At 54.4% G+C, this 24702-nt stretch overlaps 1 protein-coding gene and 1 long non-coding RNA gene across 8 annotated transcripts in view; both read left to right on the top strand.

Annotated features, from left to right (window-relative positions):
- The first annotated feature begins 309 nt into the window (after positions 1-309).
- LOC128088167 (uncharacterized) lies at positions 310-6076 on the top strand. The gene is made up of 2 exons (XR_008210173.1): positions 310-580; positions 5284-6076. It is a non-coding gene; the product is annotated as an uncharacterized LOC128088167 (long non-coding RNA).
- An 18127-nt stretch (positions 6077-24203) lies between these two features.
- LOC128087985 (plasma membrane calcium-transporting ATPase 4-like) overlaps positions 24204-24702 on the top strand; it is a 36894-nt gene continuing 36395 nt past the window's right edge. For all 7 annotated transcript variants that reach the window (XM_052698042.1, XM_052698040.1, XM_052698039.1 and 4 more), the window contains exon 1: positions 24204-24341. The gene's annotated coding sequence lies outside the window, so the exon portion shown is untranslated. The remainder of the gene's footprint in view (positions 24342-24702) is intronic.

Genomic DNA, 24702 nt, shown 5'->3' with positions numbered 1-24702 from the left:
AGCTCTGCTCATGGCATCAGCTGTCACCAGGAGGTAACAAGTCCGCTTACCCCCACCCCAATCTGGGAACAAGGGGCAGCTCCATCTTGATCCGACCATGCCCTCACTCTGCATCAATTGCACCTGCACGACTTCACCCAGCACTTGCCATGCGCCGCAGACAGAGCAGTGGCCGTTTGCACGGGGCAGCCAAGCAGAGAGAAAAACGACGCCAGCGAGAGGCAGGATGGCTCTGCATCTCAAGTGGCTCCGGGGAGCTGCCAGACGGCTCCTCCGCCAGGGGCTGGGCTGCCGCAGGTAGAGGGCATTCACAATGTGAGCGCTCTGCCTGCAGCGGGGGCTGGGAGGGAGCAGCCCGGGGAGGGATTTTTCTCGTGGAGTTTCCTCCAACTCCAACGGGTTATTCTGTTTTACCTGCATCAGGGAAAGAAGAATCGGAGCTTTTAAGGGCTCTGAGGTGCGCGCCCAAACCCGTGGCTGATGGTTCTGGTCTGCTCTTGCTGTTAGCTTACAGAGAGAACATCCCTGTAAGTGAAGGAAACTGAGGCATGGAGGGAAAAGGATATTTCCTGAGGGCTTGGTAAGCTGTGTGTGTGTGTGGGGGGCAGCTTCACCTGATCTGGAAAGTCGCTTTTATGTTGACTGAAGCACAGCGCAGGGGTGCAGAGACCTTGGTGAGGGTTTGGGTAGGGCTCACTTGGGTTGGGGCCTCACATGTCTGCTTACATCCTCCTTTGGCTGTTCAAACACAGTGTTTGAACCTCTCACCTGGATGATGTCTGCCCTGTACCTATGAGAGAGACACGCACGTGTCCTCTGCACTGCTGGCTGGGGACAGAGGGACACAAGGACGGGTGGGCACCATGTGGGTAAGGGGGTGGAGGAGAAGCAGAGGCACCTATGGTTTCCAGTGGGTTGTAGATAGCTGTACGGGGGGGTCATTAGGATGAGAGCTCCTCTAGGGTCAGGTTTGTGCCTTCCCACGTGGTGGGCGCTCACGTGGCCGCACTGCTGAAACTTGTAAGAGGCCATGCAGAAAAATCAATGGTTGTGCTTCCGAATTACCGATCGCTCAGCAGATCGATGCAGCCTGCCCTGCGACTGCTGTACTGATAATGAATACCAGCAGTGGGAGCGCGGGAAGGGCTGCGGGCGTCCTGCTGCAGTGCCTTCCACGTCTCTATTTGTTCATGCTTTCACTGTAGTTCTTTTCCATTTCCTCACGGAGCAGCTTTAAACAGAGATCAGGTGATTGGTGGGGAGGGGGCTGCTACAGAGAGCTGCTTGCCGCTCTGCTGGAGGGGCTGGGATCAGAGGCACGTTCTGTAAAGAGGGATGTGGGTAATTTCTGACTGGAAGTGCTGGCTGGCGTGTGTCATTCCCATGGCGTTATTGTTGCGGCGAGAGCCTTCTCCCACAGTTGTGTAATTGTGACTCACCAGGTCTGGGAGGAGCGAGGCACACGGGGGTGGAGGTGCGCGTGGTGCCACGCTCTCTGGTGCTCCCCATCCAGCTGTGCTCCCTGGCTCTGCCAACAGCCTTTGCCAGGCTCTGGGATGCACAAACACAGTGCCAGCAGGTTTCCCCATCCGCCCGGCATTGCTTTCTGCCTGGGGGAGGTTATTTTTGTCCTTGTCATTGTGGTTCTGTTTGCACTTTGATGACCCCTTGGCACCGATAATAACATCTTTTAGATCCCTGATTAAACTTGCTATGGTGTCACAATCAATAAGCGTTGGCAGCTGAGACTGTAATAAGTATAATAATCCCCATTAGGGTAACAAATAGGGGGCAGAGAGAGCGGGGCTGCTAATATGGTAATGGCATGAATCTGCTTCGGTCTGTTGCAGCTGCAGCATCCTCACTGCAGGTGGTGGGGACAGGGCTGTAGCCTTCTGCTTCTGCTGCTCTCGTGTCTTGCATACCCCAGCTTGGAAATTTGGCTTTGCAACATCTCTTATTGGTATTCTGAAATGAATGCTGCTCGTGTCCCCTGTACTCAGTGTGGCAGAGGGGACAGGGCTCGATGCAGCCAAGGGAATGGCAATCCTGCCCCAAAGCTCAAAGGAAAAGTGAAGACTGATGTTATCAAGTGGAGAAATTCCTGCCCCAACCCATCCTGCTCGCTTGTCTTATGCAGAATGGGAGTTGTGGGGGCTGGGAGGGAGGGGATGCCGATCGCATTAAAGCAGCTGCCCAGAGGAAAAAGATCGATACGTAATTCTGTCCCCATTGATCCATGGCTCCGATGCTGTGGCTGTCCGCTGCGTTTTGATCACATTTCACAGTCACAGATGAGAGAGCCCCAGCAGTGGGAGCCCTTTGCACTGGGAGTACTAAAGGATGTCAAATGCTTTTCAAGTGAAAACTGTATGAGTTTTCCTTAAATAAACCCAAAATAGAGCAGCGGGAGCAGGGAGGGTTGGAGTGGTCACGGGGCTGTTGCTGTTATCATTTCTTGCTGAGGCTTCTATGAATGCAGGAGTGATGCTCCCTGCCCTCCAAATGTCACCTAGCTGAGAGGTGGCCACCAGAAAACCCCACGCCCTAAAAGCTGCTGGCACCAGCACGTGTAGGGGGCATCCGTGCTCCCAACTGCCTTTCATGGGAATGGAGCAGCCCTGCCTGGACCCAGCGGGGAATTTCCAGACAAGTTATTTTCTTGCTCGAAAAACAGAAGTTTGTTGAAATGCAGTATGTTTATAGGGAAACATCAATTTCTACACAATTTCTATTTCAAAATGCTTTTTGGGGGAAAAAAGGAAAGCTTTCGCCAAAAGACCCCACTTGACCACTTTCTCAGTAGAACATAATCCTTTTCTCGCCTCCAAATTACTTTTCATTTTGAAATGTAAGTAAATGTATTGCAAAATCCCCTTTTGAAAAGGGGCTGGAATCCCGCTGGAGCAGCCAGGGAGGATCTTGGTGGCAGGTTAACTCCTTCCAGCCTGGGCTCTGCGTTTTCAGACCCGTTCCCTCTCCTTTCCTTTCGATGCCGCTTTGCATCCTGCTGCAGCATGGTTAATGCCAGTGTTTTCTCCCTGGTATGAAGATTACTTCATCTCCAGGCATCAGGTTTTAAGGGCTGGCAGAACGCAGGGCAGAACTGCTCCTTTCTGTGCTGTTTTTTCCTCCCATTTACCCTACTTTGCAGCAGTTTCACTCGCTTGGGGACAGGATGCTTGTGGTTGCCCTGGCCCTGCTGCAGGCGTTTCCCCACAGTGGATGCGAAAGCTCTGCTGCCACACTGCTGCAAAGGCTGCTGATGGCACCAGCCCAGCAACAGTGCCCAGCAGCACCACATCGGTGCCCTCTCAGCCCAGCACCACTTCCAGTGGTGCTGCTCTGTCCCTTTCCTAGCCACTGCAGGCCTCATCAATAGAATAAAACACACAAACAAGATGCATTCCGTTAATAAAACAAACATCTCCATTGATCACCCCTGAGTTATTAATCTAGCTAATGGCTCAGTTGCAGATTTTAGTTCCCCCTCGCCCGCAGCACGTGCACTGCACCCTTGCATATGCAAGCACTCATCAGAAGCACCAGTGCAGCTGGAGAAATCAGCTTTGCTTCTGGGACTGGGGTAAAGGCAGAAGTTTTCTTATTTGTGAACTACAGTTGAGACCAATTGTGGCTATGAAAGGAGCTTGTCACCTCCCACAGGAGAAATGCCAGCTTGGCCACAGCCCTGCGGCAGCTCCCAGCCCAGATGGATGCCTCCAGTGATTTCTGCAGGAGATGAAAGCATCCATCATTACCTCTCCAAACCAGTCTGCTGCTACGTCTTGCAGAGAAACATCTGATCAATTAACATCTGTTGGGGTGATTCAGTGCTGTGCAATGCAGAGCGTGCTTCCAGGTGCAGGGATCCAAGGTGTTTCCCACCCTGATATTGGTGCCAAGACCCCTCCTGCCTGCAGCACCCCCCTGGCATGGCTCAGTATGGACCCCAATGTTCCATGCCAGCTTCTCCCCAGGCTTCCTGCTGGAAAAGCCATACGCCTAGAGCACATCAGCCCCTTCTGCCCTGCCCAAAGCCTTTCCAGCATTGGAGGGGTTGAGGTTGGGACCCCCAGAATGGAGCAAATGTGCTCAAATCTTGACATAGCAAGCAGTGACTGTGTTGGTGAGCAGCCAAAATCTGACCTGCTTTTCTCTTTATTATATCTGCTTGGAAATCTTGTGCAGCTCTTTAATCAAATGCTTCAATGCCTCTAGAGCTGGAAAGGATTCAGAGAATGCGCCTGGACTGTTTGCAAACTTCTCCTGGCTCCAAGTGCGTTCCCTGCTTGCTTTTCTTTGGGGACAAAAGGAACTGGAGCAGGGAGCCCTGCACACATCAGCTTCACCCCAGCTGTGCTCTGAGGAAGGGTGCAGTTGAGCTGGAGCTGGAGCCAGTGGCCATGCTTAGGCTGGGGCAGGGGTGTGCAGCAATGCCCAGGGCATGTGGCAGTGGGAGCCACTTCCCCGCTAAGCTCTGTGGGATGGAAGAGCCCATGAATTGGGCTGCACCCTTTGTAGCTCGCCAAGGGTGGTGTTTTGGTGTCCATATGGACTTCAGTGGCTTTGAAGCTTGATGCCTCCTTTGGAAACGGAAACCTAAAATTACAGCAAGCACATCAATGCATCTGCTGGAGAGTACCCGATGGGCTGGCAGTGGGATATCCAGTTCCCAGCTGGGGAAGGCTTGTGGAGAGATGCAGGAAAAAGCCAGGAGCTATTTCAGCTCCCTGTGCCACCCCCTTCCTCACACAGCTCCGGTTTCAGTGCTAACAAATGCTTTGCAGGGAGCTGTGCCAGCGATGCTCAGAGCACGCAGCATGGGAGCAAATTGTCACCCTGCCCCGTGCAGGGAAATCCCTTTGATGCTAATGTGGCTGGAGGGGGAAGGAAGAGGAGTGGGCATGAAGGCATCCTGCTCGGCTGGTTCTCTGAGCCCTGACAGGCTTTGCAGTGTTCTTCTGTTGCTTTTCAGCTTTTGCTGTTAGATTTGATAATTGCAGCTGGCTGGCTTGCTCCCTCCTTGCTGGAAAAGCACTGACTTGTTATGCGCCTCAGTGCACCCAGGGCAAGGCTGGATCTTGCAGAGCTGGTGGGGGAGGATGGTGAATGCATCCATTGCCTAGAAGGCTTGGAAGTGAGCCTGATAACGGAGAATATGCCTTGCTGGAGTCAGGCAGAGGTGTTCAACACTTGGGATACAGCCAGAAGGAGGAGCAGGGTCTGCAATGGGCAAATAATGGGGTTTTCCAAGTGTCTGTTGTGCCTCTTTCCTGGCAGCACCAGCAGCCTGGTGCGGATGGAGCAGCCGTCCGGGTGTTTCCCGGTGGACCTGAAGAGTGATGCTGCGGCAGCTCCGCGCTGTCATCCGTGACGCAGATGTGTCACCGTCCCCCGGGGTCCCCGTGCGGCAGCCAGTGCCAGCTCCTGCTGCCACCACCATCTCTGAGTCTGCAAAGGAGGGAACCTGATGGCCGGAGCATCTGTGCACACAGCAGGGAGCTGGCTGCTGGCCCCGAGATGCGCTGAGCGGTCACAAACAGGGGACAGAAATCCCTGCCTAGCCTGGAAGGAGCCCCTCGGGCTCAGGAGAGGTGGATGTGGTGGATGTGCTGTCTCTGCCTCCCACATCCCTCTGTCACCATGAAGCTGAATGCTGGGAGCCTGGTGGTGCAGCCCTGCTGCAAATCCTGCTTTTGCTTGGGTTCTTCTGGGATTCATGACAGCCTGGAGGCCTCAGGGTGGGTGCAAGGGAGGAATCCAGGAGGCAGAAAGAGCTGAGAAATGTGAGGGAAGAGAGCTGTGGAGGAGGATAAGGACCTGAGCTGGGTATCCAGGGATGGAGCAGCTGCTGCTAGCAGTGTCTGTGCCCAAGCAAGCTGCTCCTCTCTCTTTCATAGCCCTCCCTGAGCCCACTGAGCTGAATCCCCCCCATATTTCTGCCCTCCTCCTTCCTCTGCCCCTGTGTGTGCCAAGGATGTCCCCTGAGACCCCACTACTGCCTTTCCCCTGCAGCCTCCCTGCAAAAACACTTTCCTAAGAACTCTGGAATAAAAAAAGAAAGAAGAAACAGCCCCCTTGTTCTGCTGTGACCAACTGGCTCTTTTTCCAGTCACAAGGGCGAGCTGAAGCAAAAGTTTCCATGCTGAGCAGGAACAGAAAGAGAGAGGGAGAAGTAACAAACCCTCCACTAAAGAAAAAAAAAAAAAAGACAAAGGAAAAAAAAGGGCAGCAAAATCAAGCATTGCTTCCTTTCCCTCATCTACTTCCTTTTTGGAACAAGGCAGGGTACTTGGAGAAGTGTGCTCTAAGCAGGCGCAGATGCGTGTGCTGCTGAGCTGGAGATCAGAGCTGTGCAAACGTTGGTTTAGTGCTGCTCGAGCGGTGGAGTGAGGGGCGCGGGGCGCCTCTGAATTCGGGTGCTTTGGGGTTATTGCCACATCAAGTGTGCAAGGCTTTCCTGGCTTGCTGCTGCCAGGGCCAAAGAGGCAGAAATGTGGTTTAAAAGCTGATGGTCCCCGTGACATCTCAGGATGCTGGGCTTTGGAGAAATATTGAACAAGGAGAGATGGGCACCAAGTGCTTCCTTTTGGGTTGTGCTTCTGGGAGGTCAGCTTGGAAGCACCAACAGAGCTCAGGTCCAATGTTTTGCTGGCAGCAGTGCTGTTGCTCTGGGGGTCTGGATGCACATTGGAAGTGACAGTCCCTGTCCCACGGTGCTTCCTCTCTCTGCACCATCAGAGTGATGAGACATTCTTGCTCTGGGGCAGCTATGAATAGCACTGGGATTTTCAACCCGCAGATTTTCAGGACAGAGCCTCTATCCAGGAATCCTCACTGCAGCTTTCTGTAGGGCAGTGTGGGGCAGTGCTGGTGGCCTGCTAACAGCATCCCTTCCTCCACCACTCAGCTGTGTGTTGTCTGCAAGCATGCTGGGGGTGCACTCAGTTCCACAGTCATCATTGACAAAGATGTTGAAGATCACTGGCCTCAGCATTTTGGTTTCTCCAAAATCTCCCCTTGAGGTTCCTCCCTTGGTCCCCTCCTGCTAAATGGTTCATCCTGAATGCCCTCCTTATTGCCCCTGATAGTCACGCTGGCATAAATGCCTTTTGGACAAAACGCTGTCTCTCATCGACTCTGTGTACAGCCCTGATGAGCTGCATCCTTAAAAACTGATCCAAGTGATGTGACCTTTCCTCAGTCATTCCCCACTGCCCCAGGAATTTGAGAATGATGCACCTGTTTGTCTTTGCTGGGCCATAAAGGAGAAGAGAAACAAAACAGCGAAAGAGAAATAAAGCAGGGCAAGAGCAGCCGGCCCTCTCCTGGCTTGTTCCTATGGGTACCACGGGCAGGATGGCGCTGCCAGCAATGGTAATTCCCCACGGTGACAATTCCCTGGCAATTTCCTCCTTTCTCCTCCCTTTTCCCAGCATCACTCTCACATGCCAGCTCAGGCACGTCTCCGCAGCTCCAGGCAGAGATGTGCGCCTGGCGCTGGTGTTGCACAGAGGTGATGCTGCTCCGCTCTGCTCTGCTCTGCTCTGCTCTGCTCTGCTCTGCTCTGCTCAGGCGGTCCCCTGCAACCACAGCCCCGCCATTCCTCTTGGAGAAGCAAATCCTGCTGGCTGTGACGCCGGCACAGGGGAGCAGCCACCCCGAACGCCCATCCCCAGCTCTCAGGAAGGGTGGATGCTGTTTGAGGAGGCGATGTGGGAACACTGCACCCCACATCCCCTGGCTGTGACCCTCCCCTGGGGAAGCGGCGCTTGCTGGGAGCCAACTTGCTGTCGTTTCTGGAAAGTGGAGCTTTGAGCAAACTATTTATAAACGGAGTTTTCTTTAACTCCTGAAATTGAGCCATAACTTCAGACAAACAGGAAAAAAAAAAATGCAGGCAAATAAACACAGGCAAAAATAAATATATTGGCAGCCTAATTTTGCAAACAGTCCAGTGGTCTTGGGAAGGGTCCAGGTTTGGAAGCATTGGCACTGGAGCTTGCCAATGGCTTTTGGTGGCCTGCGGGGCTGCAGGGGTTTCTTTCTGCCTACTTTGCTCAAGGATGAATCCTCCAGAGTATTTGCCCCCCAGGTTTTGGAGGAGCACAGATGGGACACATCACCCAGCATGTTTGCCTCCCAGAATCTGCCATCCCAAAAGCAGAGCTAGGGTGTGCAACCCTGATGGGCTCCCCGTTGTTTGTCCCTCCACAGGACTGTGGAAGACAGCAGTGCTTTGCTGTGCTGGGGCCACCGTTCCCTCCGCAGCACAGGACTGACAGCAGTGCTGTCAGCCCCCAGCATAAATCCTGCTGATATTTAAGCTCTGAGCCATCTCTGCCCACCCGCAATTACCTCGGTGGGAAATGCCAGGCACAGTGACCTTTCTCCATGCAGGGGATTTATGGCCTTGCATCGCCAGGGCTTTTACAGCCTGATTTGTCGACACAGCCTCAAATGCCACCAGGGATGAGTGCCGCTCCATACCCACAGAGCGTGGTGCTCCTGCATCTGTGGGGCACGAGGCTCGTTGGATGGCAGCACCTCACCCACTGCACTGAAAGCCCTGCCCAGCCTTGTCAGCACTGCATGCCCCGCTCCCTGCACTCCCACCAGCAGCCCCAGCCCATCTCAAACGCGTTCATCCATTTCTGCCACCGGAGAGAGCAGCTTCAGGAAGCAGGGCCATAAATCACTGGCAATGATTAGAAATAAAAATCATTATTGTGATGAATGGGGTTTTATTTCTCTTTTAAGAGAGATTGTGGAAAACCAGAGCGGAGGAGAGGCTGGGGAAGAGGAGGTGTTACATTTTCAATTTTTGACAAATTAAGGAGGATAAAGCTGACTGCATGAGAGATCTTTGAAACAGGCGTTTGCTGTGTGTCCCTTGCTGGGGATGGAGGGAGCATGAGTGTGTGCGTGTGAGTAAGGGCTTCAGTAACCAAGCCTGGCCTCCAGCACCTCTCCTACCAACACACCCCATACCTTGGGCTTCCCATACGGTTCTGCATTATCAGGACAACGTATTGCACTTCTCAGGGCAATGCTTGTGCCTTGGAGAAGTTGTCTTGGCCACTCATGGCGAGGTACTTGGTGCTGTACAAACCCTGTGAAAGCAATGGTCGTGGCTTCAGTCTGCGGGGAATCATCTGCTGGTGTCTGCAGTGCCCACATCCCACATCCTACAGCATCCCCGTCCCATAGCGCCGGCATCCCCGCATCCCTCTGCACCCACGCTCCTGTCGCTGGCTCAGCTCCTTCTGGCACTGCAGCTCCCAGATCCAAGGGGAAGCTACGCACATGATGACTTCAGGATTGGGAGCTTGTATTAATTAAGCAGCAATGATCCAAGTCACAGACCATTTCCTGGGGATTAATGACTGCCTGGGAGGAGTTAATGACTTGAGATGAAGCCAAAAACCCCATTTACCCCAAATGATGCTGAGTGTGAGCACACACCCTGTGCCAAGGTCAGCACCACCATTTTAAGACAATATTTTAAATCAGTGCTAAGGGTAATGAGGTCTAGGAAATGGATTTTCCTTCTCACCATGGTAGTGCAGATCAATCGTGGGTAAGTTTGGGGAGAGAGAATGCCCCTGGCATTAAAGCATGGGCCCATTACTGGGGGCAGGATGGTGCCCAGGGAGTGCCCCCCACCTCTGCTTGCAGTTTCTAGCTGAGCTGCATAGGCCAGAAGCACTCAGAAGATGCAGGTGTGAAGAGCAAGGGAAGCAGTGAGGCAGAAAGAGACCCACTGCAGCATTGTGCCTGGAGTAAGCCAGAATCCGTCCACTTGACGATTACTGCCGATAAATGTTTTAGAGTTGTCATGGCAATGAAAGAGCCCGGCTAATCCTTGGGTTGCCTTTCCTCAAAGGGAAGAAAGTTTGCAGCGCCGTGGGGTGGGTACCTGCCTGCGGGAGGGAGCAGCCCTGCGGGTGCTTTCATCTCAGTGCTGCCAGTCCTCCCACGCGCCGATGAAAACAAGTCCTTCTGGAGGAGGGGGAGAGCTGCTCCATCCCCACCAGGCAGTGAGCGATCCCTTTGTGATCACTGATTATTTATTTGCAGTATATCCCTGCCTTGTATGTCAGCGCATCCCTGCCTTCCCTATCGCGGGTGGGATGAGTGAATGCAGCACCAGCTGGTCACGGGATGCTCTGAGCAGACTGCAAATGGGGATTAAACTGGAGGTGGATGTAGACAACATGATGCTTGGGGAAAGAAGAGTCTAAATGCATCCTGCCCAAGCATCTGTCGCTGGCTGCAAGTAGAAATCATAGAATCATAAAACACTTGGTTTGGAATGGCCTTTGAAGTTTATAGGACTGTACAGCGGCTGGATTGGAAGGGACCTTACAGCCCTCCTAGCCCCAACCCCTCCCTCAGCCTGTCCCCACAGAAGAAATACTGCAGCCTCTCCGAGCATCTTCTTTGCTCTCCTCCAACAGCTCTACATCCTTCATGTGCTGGAGGGCCCAGACCATTGGCTTTTCCCTTCATCCCAGCCAAAGCAGAGCAGTCCAAGGCACCAACAGACAGCAGTGTGGTGGGAAATGGGGCAAAAACACCCAGCCCAGCAAATATCTCTGTCTCCTGGGCAGATGAACATCTCCAGCCAGGTGTCTCCCCTCTCTGAAGCCAGGATGGAGCTGAGCACTTGGTGAACAACCAGGCACCATCCACCTCATGGGGCACACACAACTGCTTTCCCACTGCAGCCAGGAGCTTCCACAGAGCTGCTCATTCAAGGCTCACTCCTATTACTGGAAAGTTTTATAGCCACTGACTGTTTGTGATTAATCATTTTGTTTTAATTGCTGCTCCCTTGGCTGGCAGAGCCTCAGAGGGGATTTTATGCCTCTTGGCTGCTTCCCTCAGGTATGTTCCAGGATGGTCTGATTGCAGAGCACCAAGCATGAGAATAGTCAAAGCTCGCATGCAGGTTCAGTGGGGTATGGGCTTGGTGGCCGTGCCACCAGCAGTAGCTCAGGAGCCAACATGCCATGGAACCCCTCACTCAGCATCTCTGCTTCCCAGGCAGCACAGTGGGAGAAATCTGCACTGAGAGTATTGGATGCTGCCAAGAGCTGAAAGCAGGTGAATGCAGGGTGAGATGCAGCAGCTGTGAAATATCCTCCTGTGCATCACTGCACACTGCAGGAAAGAAATGCAAGGAGCAGCTTCAGAAGGCAAATTAGGAATCCCCGAGATGGAGCATGCCCCTAGATGTAGGTGAGGATGCCCTTGCCTCTGCAAACAATGGGGTGTTCCCAGGCTCGAGCCAGTCTGAGTTCCACATCTCTTTTGTGGGAAATGATGACATCTGAAAATGGGATTTAGATTCAAGCAGTGCTCAGGATGCTGTGGTCAGCTGGGAAAACAGTGGAGCTGTTGGCATCCTGGGGCTGGCTCCCTGCACCTGCAGCTCCTGCAGCCCTGGCAGCAAGAGGATTAGAGCCCCAGACCTGACAGCTCTGCAAGAGTTCCTCCTGGCTTGCCTCACAAAGAAAATCCTCATAGGTAGCAGTTCGGAGTTTTCATGAGAAAGGGGTTACTCAGAAATCATTTCCAATTGCCATTTTCAAACATATGTGGGGGGATACTACTTGGTACCACTGCAGCACTGCAGGCTGCTTCCAAGCAGGCATGCATGTGCTCCCATGCTTTGGAGCTGCAAGTTCATCGCTCTGCTGATCCCAGGAGCTGCGCTTCTTTCTTCTGCCTCCGCTACACATTGAATGAGGCATCAGCTGCTGTCCTCCACATTGCATTGAAGTCGATCATCAAACACAGCCTGAAATAGTGCAAGTATTCCCTGTGAGATGATTTTGCTGGCAAAGGGGCTTTTTCCCCTGAGGTTTCTCCCTGCAGGAGGCTTTGAGCTGGCTCATGGGTCCCATGTGGCTGCTGTGTCCTTTGCTGTCACAAGGAGAGCGTGACAGCCCAGGATGCTGCCTGCACCTTGCCTGCATCTTCGCACTGAATAATTGAAAGCACATGCAATGGCCACAAATATTTAATAGCTTGTTCATCAAAAATTTACCCGTGTTAAACCTGTCATTCCATATGTCTTACAGATCTGGAGAAAAGGCAGCGGGGAGGAGTTGCTTCGGCCAGAGACAGCTATAACAGATTGGGGATAGGGTTGTGCCAAGGTGTTGTGGGCAGATGGGTGGGCAAGGAGGGGGCTGCAGGAGATGGGATCCCCTGTGCTGATGCATCTGAGCACAGCAATGTGGGCCTCGCATTCACCCCCTTTGCAATCTGCTGCAGCCTACCCTGTCTCAGGGAAGGCACTACAGGAACTCGGTTGCTTTAATTAATTCCCCATCCCTTGGTCCCAGCTCAGAGCCTCCTCATGGCCCTCTGGGTGACTCTGCAGAGCTGGTCTGTGGTTGTGCCTGGTGCAGCCCCCTCCAGCGCTGCACAGCCATAGCGAGGAGCTGCCCAGCTGCACCCACCCTGATTGCTCTTATCCACCACTGCCAAGTAGGCAATCTAGATGGCTTGGAGGGCTGGAGCCTCCACAGCTACCAGCAAAGATGGAAGAAAGATATAAAAGGCCGTCCTACTTAACAGGGTTTATATAAGGAGTCTGTCTCCATGGCAGAATGGGAAAACAGACGGATATTGGAAGTGATGCTTTGAGCACTGTGTTCACAGGGGCATCCCTGTTGGTGGGTGAAGAGGCACCTGGAACCCACTGCATCAGGTGGGGGGCTCAGCCACCCCATGCTTCATCCCCACCGTGTCCCCATGTGTCCCCACTGCGTCCCTGCTCTTTCCCTGCTGCAGCATGGGAAGCCCACAATAGGGTCCTTAGGCAAAGCTGCCCTGCTGAGTTGCTCCAGCCAGCTCCTCTCACTGCTGCCTGCTTTCCCAGAGCCTCCTCATCTCCAATGAACACTCTCATGAAGTCATTTATACAGTTAGCCTCTCCGCACTCCGCTCCAGTGCTGCTGTGACCAGCAGTTCAGCTTCCGCTGAGAAATTTGGAGGGGAGAAGTGCCGTGCTGCTGGGGGTGCCCAGCGGACACTGGGGTTAGAGCTCTCCTTCCCCTGGCTGGCCCCATAGGGGAGCGGGCTGGAAGTGAGCCGGCAGCGGGCTGCACCTCGGCCAGCAGCGTGCGGTGCCGGCAGGTCCGCTCCCCTTATGGAAAGGCACGTCGAGAGCGGCTGCGGATGTGTTTATTCCCGTCAGCCCTTGGCTGGTGGCAGGGAGCAGGATTAGGCGGTGAGGAGCTGGCACCTGCTGCCAAGTTCCCCTGATAGGCACTCGGAGCTGGGCATGGGTGGCAGAAAATAGCTGGGGAAAAGGGGGTCCTGTTTGCTGCAGGGACTGAGGAACGGGTGCTGTGTGTCACAGCCAGGCAGGGTGGGTGCTGATCCCACACGGGGACCTGCGCCCGTGGGAGGAACACAGCTCTGCAGCCAGAGGCTGTGAATTCAAACGAAGGAAAGAGCAATCCCCCTAATCCCAGGGCTCCACAGGCATTGGGCCATGCACAGCTTTCCTCGCAGCCCAGCTCCTCTGCCAGTGGCTTGTGGCAGTGTCCCAGCTACAGTGGGAGCAGTGCTGGGCCACGCTGGTGCTGGAAGCTATCCCATCCTCTGGGCACTGCAGGGCAAATTTTGGAGTGCACCAGAGACCATGAGAGTCTGGCACTGCCCTGGCTATGGGACTCTGCTGTGCAGCCATAGGGATACTCAGAAGGGCGCACGGTCTGACTAAATGCCACTTGTGGCTGGCTGCTGTTGCAAGCAGGTTAATGACCTCGGGGCTGCCTGGAGCACAAGGCCAGAGCAGGAAGTGGGCAGGCAGGGCTACAGCAGCCTACATTCCCCAGCCAAGTGGAGCCTGGCACAAACATTTATTCATCGTCATTGTTCATCAGGTGGCTTTTTGCTCTGGAGGTAGCATGGGCACCTGTGCTCCTTGCACTCAGCCTCATCTCACCCTTCTCTCCACCGTGCCTCCTGTGGACTCTGCATCCTACATCTCCCCACCCATGCAGTCTGTGTGGCTATGCAATTGTCTCTCTGCCCCTTTGCATCCATCACTCTGCCCACTTCTGTCTGTCTGCTGCCCAGTTCAGTATTCATCGCTCTCCTTGCAGTACAGATTTATCCATCGCCTACCAACCATTCTCTCTCTGGGGCTGGAGGGGAACTTGAGGGGATAGGGGTATCCAGACAGGAGCAGAAGGTAGCGCTCCCTTGGACAAAGGCACATTTCCAGGGGCACTGAGATGGACCACAGAGAATATTTGACCCCAGGTAACCAGCTCAGCCCCTCCTGGCAAGGAAGCGTTTGGATGTTGAGGAGCTGTGGAGGAAAAAGAAAGGTGGCTTTATGAGGCTGCCCACAGCCACTGCTGCTGCCTTATGAGAAATCTGTCCAAGTGAAGAGCAGAGCCAGCAGCCAGCAGCCCCTGTCCCAGGGCCCAGCACTGAGATCCCAGCCCATCCCCAGGGGCTGTGGGAACTGGTGGCCATCACCAGCGTGAGTCACCCGTCAGCCCGCAATAAACACCTTCTCCCACTCGAGAGTGGCGTCCCAGTTTCCCTTGCTGTTTACAGTCTTATACCTTCAAGGGTTTGTTTTGTTCCAGTTTTTCTAATGTAATTTCACCAGCCATTAGCAGCCAGAATGCAGCTTAACTCCTCTGTAACTAACCACATTTTTTTCCCTAATCATCTCCAACTGAGGGCACAACAAACCATTTGACAGCACAGAAGGCTCCGTCCCTTCCGGGTGACCTGGCAGAAGCAGAAGGGAGTGCAGAGCTCACACACCACCCGTATGCCCCGAGGATGGCAAAACTGCTAAAAAAAAAAAAAAAAAAAAAAAAAGGAAAACTACTGAAAAACAGTCTGAACTGTTTTTCATGTATGAGCTGCTGCTGCCAGTGGCTGCCAGGTCTGGGTCAGTGGGGCAGCCCCAGGGCCACCTGCATCCCCATCTGGAATTAGGGGAGGTAGTGGGTGCTGACGGTGCTGGGGGTGCAGCGGGGGCTGCAGTGCTGGTGGTGTCCCCAGTGCAGGATGGTGAGTCTCAAAGTGGGGTGAACTTGTTTCCACACAGGTTGTATTAGGAGGAAAAATTCATTGCTGAGGCACAGAAATGCTTTCACTTCCCTTAAAGCCAAGAATAGCACTCAGGACTCTTGGTGGTGATTCCGAGTGGCAGCCAAAGAAACTACCATAGGAGACTGTGACTTGGTTAGGAAGGGCTTAGGAAAGGGTTTCTGCCCTTTGTGTCCCACTGTGTCACACTGCTGTCCCCTGCGATGAGGCACGATGGGGGATGTCGTGTGCCCATGCTATATGCTAGGCTATGTGAGCCAATTCCCAGGCCTGCAGTGCCAAATGTGCCAAATGTGTCAGGCTCTGGGACAAAATGGGCTTCTGCACCCCAGCAAAGGATTAATTCCTTGGGAGGAGTTGATTCAGCCCCAGCTCTAGGTGAGGGGCTCTCCCTGCTTGGTGCAAAACCTAAACCCATCCCCTTGTCCCAAAGCTTTCTGCTGGAAGCCAGCAGGCTCTGCTGTCCCCTGGCCAGGCACAGAGGCTCATCTCTGGTGCTTTCACTCGTCATTATGCATTGATTAGCCACTCTGCTGCCTCCTCTTCCAAACAGACCTGCTGTGATATCTAGTCACTAATGAATGACTAGCAAGTAATTGCAGGGGTAAGTCCACTCCTAATTAGGAACAGATTTAGGGAATGAGCACTAGGAGAGCTCTTGGACTGCTGGCTGTCTCTAGTTCAGCATACACAAGGAATTCTGGTCTGTAGGGCTTTTTAATTAATAACTGAGGGGCTGATTAATGCTGAATTAGTGCACAGGGGCTCAGGGTCATTTTGCTGTCAAAGAGCAGTTGTGTGAGGGTGCCACAAAGCCATGCAGTACAGTCTGGGAGATGAAGCAGGGCTCCCATCACTGGGTATGGGGCTTAAGCCAGCCGGGTTCAGGCTCCCAGAATGAGCTCAAACACCCAAACTGTGCAGCCTGTCCTTGGGTTGGCATGTTTTGCCCCCTTGGAAAGGGCTCCAGCCCGAGGTACTGTGTCCTGGTTAATTCACTCAGCTCACACATATCTGAGTGTGGGAGCATTGGGGGTAGCAGCTTTGTCCATTTCACTGCGGGGCTGTGTCCTTCCCCTCCTGCTCTCTGGCTGCTGTAGCATCTCTGGAGCCCATCCTCCAATAAATCCTATAAATGCTGCAGCAGCGCCAGATGCTGCTGTGAGCTGTTGTTTATATGGCTCTGTGGCCAGTAGCATCTCCCCTTCAGCAGGAGCTGTATGCACCCAATGACCCATGCCCACATTGGGCTTGAGAAGAAAGCACTCGTCCCTGCAACTCACCCGTGATGGGGTGTGCTTAGGATGAAAGCAAACAAGCCTCCTGATTGCAGGGAACAGTACAATGCTGGGGATGCTGCTCATCCTGCAAGGGCGGTCTGTTTGGGACAGATGATGCTAAGACACAGCTGAAACAAAACACAAACACCCAAGAAAAAGACAGGGACTGGGCAACTTTCCGTTAGCGCTGCAGAAACATCGGTCACTGGAAAATCTTAGTGAGGAGCAAGAGGGAAGGAACCAGCTTCTGCTTTCTGCTGGTGGTTCCTGCCACCGAAGCAGAGGGTGTGTTAGGAGCGAGTTAGTCACTGTGGGCAGGTCACTGTGCCACGCCAGCCCCAGTCCCACAGAGCTGCTTCATGCTGCAGCACAGCCCTGCTGGTGCCATGGGGCGGGGGTGGGAGGCAGGAGGGCAGGATGACGAGGAAAGGGAGGAAGGAAATCAGTCAGAGAGACTGGGACAAAGGATAACAGGACAGCATGGCTGGAGGGCTCAAACCATCCCAGCTGCTTCCCAGCAGCAGGCAGGCCTCCTCTCTAGCCCCGCTGCCCGCATCTCTTCACTTTGTTTGAGAGAGAGAATTGAGCTGCACCAGTCCCAGCCATTTCCCTGCTCCCTGTCCACCTGCATTGTTGCCCGCAGCTAATGACTGAGACGGGAATCTATTCTTCAGACCTGATGTTCGGATGCTGATATCCACAGCCAATTTCCAGCTCGACAGAGCAGAACAATCTTGTTGAGCATAGCAAAGAGAGCAGAAAACTCTGCTTCCCAAAGGTTACACTCCTGTGCAGACAATTGCAGACACTTGGCTCTTGCTTTTCTCTGCAAATTGTGGGCTTGATGTGTTTACAAACAAGTGCACAAAGCCCCACTGCTGCCAGATCACAGGGCACACAACAGTGGCAGCTGCAGCACTGAGTGGGGCTGGCACGCAGCTGTCCCTTCCCTGAGCATAGAGTGCTGCCATGCATCCCTTGGGCAAAGCATGCACACACACACCTGTGACCATGCACACAGAAGCGCAGTCTTGCAGAGGTGCCTGCAGTTGTCCTCTCTGCAGTGATATCCATTGGCAGCCACATGCTCAGCTTTAGGGACAAGCACATACTCATGCTCCTACCTACACGCTGCATTCTATTGGCAAAAATGCTGCTTCCCAAAGCGACTGCTGGTTTTTGCTGGAAGCTCTGCTCTAATGTCAAACACACTTATCCTTTACACACAGCATGTATCATGCATGATCTAGGCTCACCATGAGCTGCCAGCTCTGCCCTCTGTTAGCTGATTGCTCCTTGGGAGGCCAGTATGTGCCAGTTTTGGGTTCAGGGACACCAGCATCATTCAGGGCGATGCATCGCTGCCTGTCACATCCCACATGGAGCAAACGGGGGCTGGCAGGGAGGGGAGAAAGTAAATCTATTAGTGCCAGTGGAAATTAAGGGCAAGATCCCACATCGCAGCTGAGAAAGAGCTGATCAGCCATCCCAGCAGTCAGCAGGGAAATAAGTTGCTGGCGTCACCGCCAATGTGAGACACGTCTTGCAGAAGAGATGTATCTGTGCCATACTTGCAGCACAAGCTATTCCAGCAGCACGTTAGTGTTAGGCAATGCAGTATTGTCGGCGCTTGGGATTCGAAGTAACTCCTGTGCCCACAGGGTCTCGTGACCACGCAGGAGGTTGATTGTGCTGCAGGAGTGCAGCCCTTGGTGTCCTCCCAGCTTTGGGGACCCAGATGCTACACAGAGAGGAGCTGTATGCCCAGACCTGGTGTGCCTGGATGCTGAGCTGGCGGTTGATGTCTGCAGGTGTCCTGTGCCTCAGCTGCTTTGCATTTAATCCCTATCCTTCTCGCCAGTGCATCAAAGATGGTCAGGACTCCAGACGGTGCCTGGCACTGGCTTTCATTTCAACAGTGATTTGCAGATGCCATGAACTTCATCTCTCCCTGTCACGACTCATTTCTTTCTCACTGAGGCTTTAATTTTTAAAGAGGTACTCTTAGGCACAGAGGTTTTAATACCTGCAGAGGCTCCCAGCAGGTGCAGCTGAGCTTTTCCAATCAGTGTTGATGGGGACAGGGGAGGAGAATGGCTGTGGCCAGTGGCATTGAGCCCAAAGTCCTCTCGTGCTCTTCTTGTACCCAGAGTGAGCTGGGACAGAAGGAGCAGGGGGAGCCGATGCTCAGAGTTGGGGAGGAGGAGCATGATTGTTCCTCTGTCCCGGCTGCTCAGGAAGTGGGCAGAGAGGACAGGGACATTCCCAGAGTGCCTGAGATGGATGGGAAAAATTGGCTGAGAGCAAGAGGGGAGAAAAGAAAACAGCTTGGCCTTGGGAGCACTCCCTGCCCCGCCACACAGCACAGTGCCTGATAAGCAGCAGTGCCCCATGCTGCTATCACTCAGCTCCAGGTACAGAGACGTTTGGGATGGGTGGGAATGGCCCCAGCTGAATGGCTTTATCCTCAGCCCTGGGAAGGGAGAGCTTCCTCAGGCAACTGTTTGCTGCCAGCCAGGAGACAGCAGTGTGGAGGGGGATGTTTGCTGCAGGGCTGCTGCTCGGTGCCTTGCTCCCTTCCCTCCACCAATTGTGACCAGGACAAGCACAGCGTGGTCAACCCAGCACCTGGGTATGTTTGCTGTTTGGGTAGCAGAGCCGCTATTTGGATAGCGATAGGAAGACTGCAGCTGGTGCTTGCTCTGCAGACAACAGGGTGCAAGGTGCACATTGCGGGGCTGTTCCCAGGGGACACAGTGCCCTAAGGGCCTCACAGTACCATCCATCACAGCACCCGTGTGCGGAGTTGGTATCACACAGTGCCTGGCCAGGCACAGCCAGCAGCACCGAGGCACCTTCTGGAGCAGCCCCCAGCCCACCCCACGTCAAGAGGCCCAGCGCCCAGGAGCCCCCAGAGGCGCTTTGGCTGTGGGTGGGCTCACAGGCTCCTTGAGAGAACTTTCTCCTCCGTTCCTGTGATTAATTCCTCCCTCCCACCATGGACGCCCGCAATCGCATCTGTATCGGTAGCTCCCCACTCTTCTTCGGCTGTGAAATATTTATAACCCCCCACAGTAGGGCTCTCCTTTCTCCTCGCCTCTTTTTGCTCCTTTTATGCCTTCCACCCGGGCTCCCGGCTCTGCTGAGCCGCACTAGGAACCACTTCATTTTCATATAACTTAGAGAGCGGGGAAGCTGTGAAGAATAATTTAGATTTCGCTCAGGGAATGCAGTGCTTTTTTTAATTGCAGTCATCTGCAGCTTCTAAGCAATGTATTATTGATGGTTATTATTCAAATAAAACAGTCATTGCTTGTTTTCCCGTGGACGCAGTTGGCAGTGTTTATGGATTTCTTCTCTCTTTCTCCATTTCTGGAAGAGGTCACCTTTCATCTCGTATGCGTTCTGCCTCTGCTGCCTCTCTGCAGCTCATGCTGGGGGGCTGCAGAGCTGAGCTCTGCCCGGTGCTGCTTGGGCTGCAGAGCGATCTATGCTTTCCATCCTCTTCTTCTCACTGGAAAATACCAGCAGTGCATTGCTGGGCAGCTGACAATCAGTGCAGGGAGAGGGGAAAGGGGGGTTTGGTCACTGCACACTGGAGCTCTGTGCAAAGTACGTGGAGTGGAGGAAACGCCTGCAAACACCTATGCTAAGCCAATGCCAGTAGGAGCCCACTGCTCTCTGCCCAGCCATTCCTAGAGCTCTGGAGGCATGTTTTGGGGAGGGCCTTCTTCTCAGCTGCCTGCTCCTGACACTGCAGCACCACAGGGGGCTGTGAGGTGTCACAAAGGCACTCTGCCCTGGTCAGAGCTGCTGGCACAGCACTGTTCCCCATCCCTGGAAGGAAGGCACTGAAATAGGACTTGGAGAGCAGGACTCCTCCACTCCCCGCTCCCCCAGGAGTGACAGCTTGCAAGTGACAGTGATGCGAGCGGCTCTCCCGTGCTGTCACTTCTCCCTCCTCTCTTTCAACACTACCCACCACGTTGTCATTCCCAGCAGCAGGGACTTTCCTCAGTCCCACCGAGGTCCCGGAGGTGTTACTGTGATGCAAACACCGAGTGCGAGGTTCCTCCTCGATGTGACGAATGAAACAAGGTCAGAACCGGGGGGAAAAATGTTCATTTTGAGGTGGAGCAGAGGATCTCCCTATCTCCCTCTGACTTCCTGGGGAGGGGACAGGGGTGTCCCCAGGGCCCCAAGAGGTGGCCTTTGAGTTGCACTCACCAGTGCCATGCAGATCCCCCTAGGCATCACCATGGCTCCGAACACGGCATCCTGTTACCCTGCCCACAGGTGTCTGGGAAGGGGCAGCTCTCCCTCAGCTGTAGCAGATAATTGGGGTTTTCATCGATTCAGGGCCTGCCGTCCCTCTGGCTACAAGTGGGAAGGCGAAGGGGTGGGGAAAGGAAAAGCGACATCAGTCCCTGAGCTCCCGGGACTGAGGGCAGCCCTGAGCTCAGAGTGGAGGGTAGCCCTGAAGCACTTTGGGGACGAGTTCCTTAGGTGAGCAAACAACTTTGTCTCTTAATTGCACTCATAAAGGAGAACTGGGCCCAAATCCCTCCTGTTCCACTTGGTTTTTATTTGCAGCCCCCTCCCAACAAAGTGGCTGCTCAGTTACAAAGCAACTGTGCTGCTAGAGCAGTTGGCAGCAGAGATGGTCCAGGAGAGCTTTGGCAGTAGCGTGCCAGAGAGGCTCTGGGATTTTTCTGGCCGCCCCCTGCAGCAAGTGGGAAGCCCATGCCGTAGCTGAACAACCTACAGGCAGCTGAAGGGGAGCAACCCTGTGCCCAGGATGGGACCAGAATGGGAGCATTCTGCAGCTCCACACTGCAGCAGCACCCGGGCAGCCCCGCGTCCCTCAGGACCGACCGCCAGCAGCTCACAGCAGAACAGTGCTGGGGGTTTATTTATCCGTGAGCACTGAAAGCTGAATTGCTCTCTCTCTCTCTCCCTATATTTAGCTCTGAATGGAGAAAGATTTCACAGACGCTCTGCCTGGTGCTCAAGGCTCAGTCAGTGTTTCCATTAGAAACCCTGGGGTCCAATCCTGCTCGCTGCCTCCCGGCACAGTGACAAAACCTTCCCTGCTGACTCCAGCACAGCCACGCTGGATTTGTACCCTCAGAGATGAGATCAGGATCTGGCCTCGGGTTTTGATGGGTTTGTATCTTGGCGGATACAACTTGGCTGATTCAATTGATTTTGGGCTAAAACTCCACCTACAAGTTCCCAGCCTGGGAGACATTAAAGACAAATTATTATGAAGTTTCATACACTTTGTAAAGGAAAATTATCACTTAAGCCTATTTTTTACAGAAGAACCTGGCAGACTTATCCTTTCTATTTCAGGGTACTTTTAGGCTACACACCACTCAGGATCGCTTTCTCCTTTGCTCTCAGAATGTATGGCCAAGGAGCAGCGCTCTGTCCTCTTCAGCAAAAGAGCACCAAATCATGGCTAAGAGCAGAGGATGCCAGCCCAGCAGGGCTCCCGGCAGGAGAGGGTTTAGGAGACAGTCCTGGTCCTGAAACCTGATGCAGTCCCTCAGCTGTGAGCAGGACAGCAAGGAGGGCTGAAGGATGGGAAGAGAAGGAGGTGACGAGAAGAGGGAGCAGAGCACAGGCACTGTCCAGGCAGCGCCCGCACCTCGCAGTGGGGTTGGCTCAGCACCAGCCCAGGGCTTGGATGACCCTGAAGCTCTCTGCAGGAACTCTCTGCTTGCCCTGCATACGCACTCTGCTCACTTCTCTGTGGGGCTGTCTGACTTTCCTCCATGTGCTTTTCCTTAAATGTAAAGTGGAAGGGGCTTTCAGCCTCAGTGTTTATGGTTGCTCTTGATGTAATGGAAAAGCACCAGGCAGGAGCTGCTGAGCACCAGTGCTGTGATTGCGGGCTGACACGTTTTCCAATGGATTTTGGCTGGTTCCTTCAGCTGTGTGCAAGCTGGAACAGCCTTCCCTCAATTTCAGATGGAGCCCAACGGGGCTGCAAATTCAACAGGTTCCCCGGGGCAGGAAGGCTGATTTCCTTTGCAGAGTCCAAATCCAGATGGTCAGAGATTCCTTCCAAGATCAGAAAACCTGTTTTAAAAGGCCAGTATGTCTCAACAGCCATTCTGCATCCCATCCTTTTGGAAGCACTGTCCCTCCATCCAATTTTCAAGCTGTTCTGCAGTCACTTGAACCAAACACGGTCAGTGCAGCCCTGTGTGCTCAGGAATGGAGGACGGCTGAGTTTACTTTGAGATACGAGACTTGCTTTTGCTGCGACAATGCCCAGATTTCATAGTAAGGAACAACCAGCACCAAAGAAAACATCAGTGATGAGCCCAGGCCCCTTTCCCCTGTCCTGCTGCAGAGCATTGGAGCAGTCTGGTGCCTTCTGTGTAAAGCCCCAACGAGACACTGTGTCTGTGCCATGCCTGATGCTCTGCAGTCGTTCTGCTGATTTTGGATAACTGTCCCTGCATTGCAACCCGGGGTGGCTGCAGGGCTGCAGGGTGCCCACTGCTGCATGCAGCTGTACAGTCTGCTTGCAGAGCACTGCCCTGAGAGCTCAGCAAACAGACAAAGCACGCAGGGAGGAATCCCCTTGCTGAAGGCCCAAAGAGGAACTCCCCCCCCAGGACTGTTCAGGAATGCAGTTATTGCGGTGCAGGCCCTCAAGGCAGGGGGAAACGTTACAAGCGTTAAATAAGGGCTTGTGCACAGATGTTACACTGGTTTGACTTGAACTGGGTTGCATGCCCAAACAACAGGATTAGTGCTGACTTAAGGTTGCCTACACCCAGTGTTACACCAGCAGGGCTGCATTGATGCCTTGTTACGTTTTCCTTACAGCCACTGTGTTTCAAGGGCTTCCATTGAGTTTCAGTGCATACTTTCCTCTTTGCTTCTATAATAAAAAGGGGGAGTGGTGGCTTTTCCTGGGAGAGGGGCTGTGATTCATGCTCTGCAGCTCAAGGAGCAGCTGTAGTCCTGGGTTTCACCACCACCCCACGCTGCAGGGACAGCAGTGGCTGTGTCCTGAGTCGCAAGGTGGGGCAGACGTCCCCAGCACGTGTCACCAAACACAGTGACCACGAGGAACCCTGAGTGCTGCTCCAGGGATTTTGTGCTTCATGCTCAGGGCAGGGAAGACTTTTTGTGCATCCTGTTTTGCAGTGACCACACTACCAGAGGAGGTCCCAGCTGCATGCATCATGGGGAGCAACCTATACTGCTTGAGGGAATTTGCACCACCCCAGCAGGGGCTGCAGCACAAGCAGAAGGGGGATACCCAGATTTTGGGGGTACAGGCACTGTTCTGCACCCGCAATGCCAGGGGTGGGGCATAGAGTGCTTGGGGGCACACCACTCAAGGGGAGACCCACAGTGCAGGGAGTGCACGCAGTGCTGCCCTGCAGCTGCTCCTCCTGGAGGTACACCTCTACAGCTCAAGGTGGGCACGCACGGACCACAGTGCTTGGAGGGGAGGTCCACTGTCCCCAAGGATGCGGTGCGCTTTTGGCTGCTCCACAAGGGTGACACTGCACAGACACGCACCTCCCGGGGGTACATCTGGGCTGCTCAGAGGGGGGTTGGGGGAAGGGGTGGTGCTTCTGGGGAGGCCCATAACGTATGGAGGTACACGTACCAACAACGGGGTTCACCTGTACTACCCGACGGGGGTTCCTGGGGGAGAGGGGTGGTGTCCGCGCGGTACCCGATATCGCCCGAGGGGGCTCCCACACCACAGCGCCCGCGGGACACAGCCCCACCCGCCGCCTCCCGTCCCCCTTAAGCAGCGGACGGGGCGGGCCGCCACCTTAAGGCAGCCCCTCCCCCGGCAGGCCCGGCCCGGCGCGGGTTGCCATGACAAGCATTTTCTCCCGCTAGCTCCGCAGCCGTCACCGCCCTCCTTATGGCCGCGCGCGGGGGCTCCGCCGACAGCCGGGACGGGGCGCCGCGCCGGTGAGTGCGGGACCGTGGCGGGGGGAGTTTGTTCCCGGGTGCCCCCTCGGGTGGGGCGGGCGGAGGCGGCCGTGCTGCCTTCGATGTTCCGTTGGGGGGGGCGGCCCGCGGAAGGAGCGCGCGGCTTTCGCCTTCCATAACGCCGCAGCTGCTGCGGGGTCGTTTGTTGGAGGGGGGGGGAGTGCCGTCGGTTGGGTGCACGGGAGCGGTGCGGCAGGTGGGAGGGAGCGGCGGGGACTGGGGATCCTTCTCCCATCGGAACTTGGGGAGCGCGGGGGCCGCGCGCATACCCCAGATTCGAGTGGAGCGCGGAGCGGTTTGGGGGGCCGCCGTGACACCCTGGGTCTGTGCGAACCCGGAG

Source organism: Tympanuchus pallidicinctus, unplaced genomic scaffold, assembly GCF_026119805.1.
Source record: "Tympanuchus pallidicinctus isolate F22 unplaced genomic scaffold, pur_lepc_1.0 scaffold32, whole genome shotgun sequence".
In the NCBI taxonomy this organism is placed as follows: Eukaryota; Metazoa; Chordata; class Aves; order Galliformes; family Phasianidae; genus Tympanuchus; species Tympanuchus pallidicinctus.
Note: the sequence above shows the minus strand (reverse complement) of the source record. Positions and strands in the feature narration are given on the sequence as shown.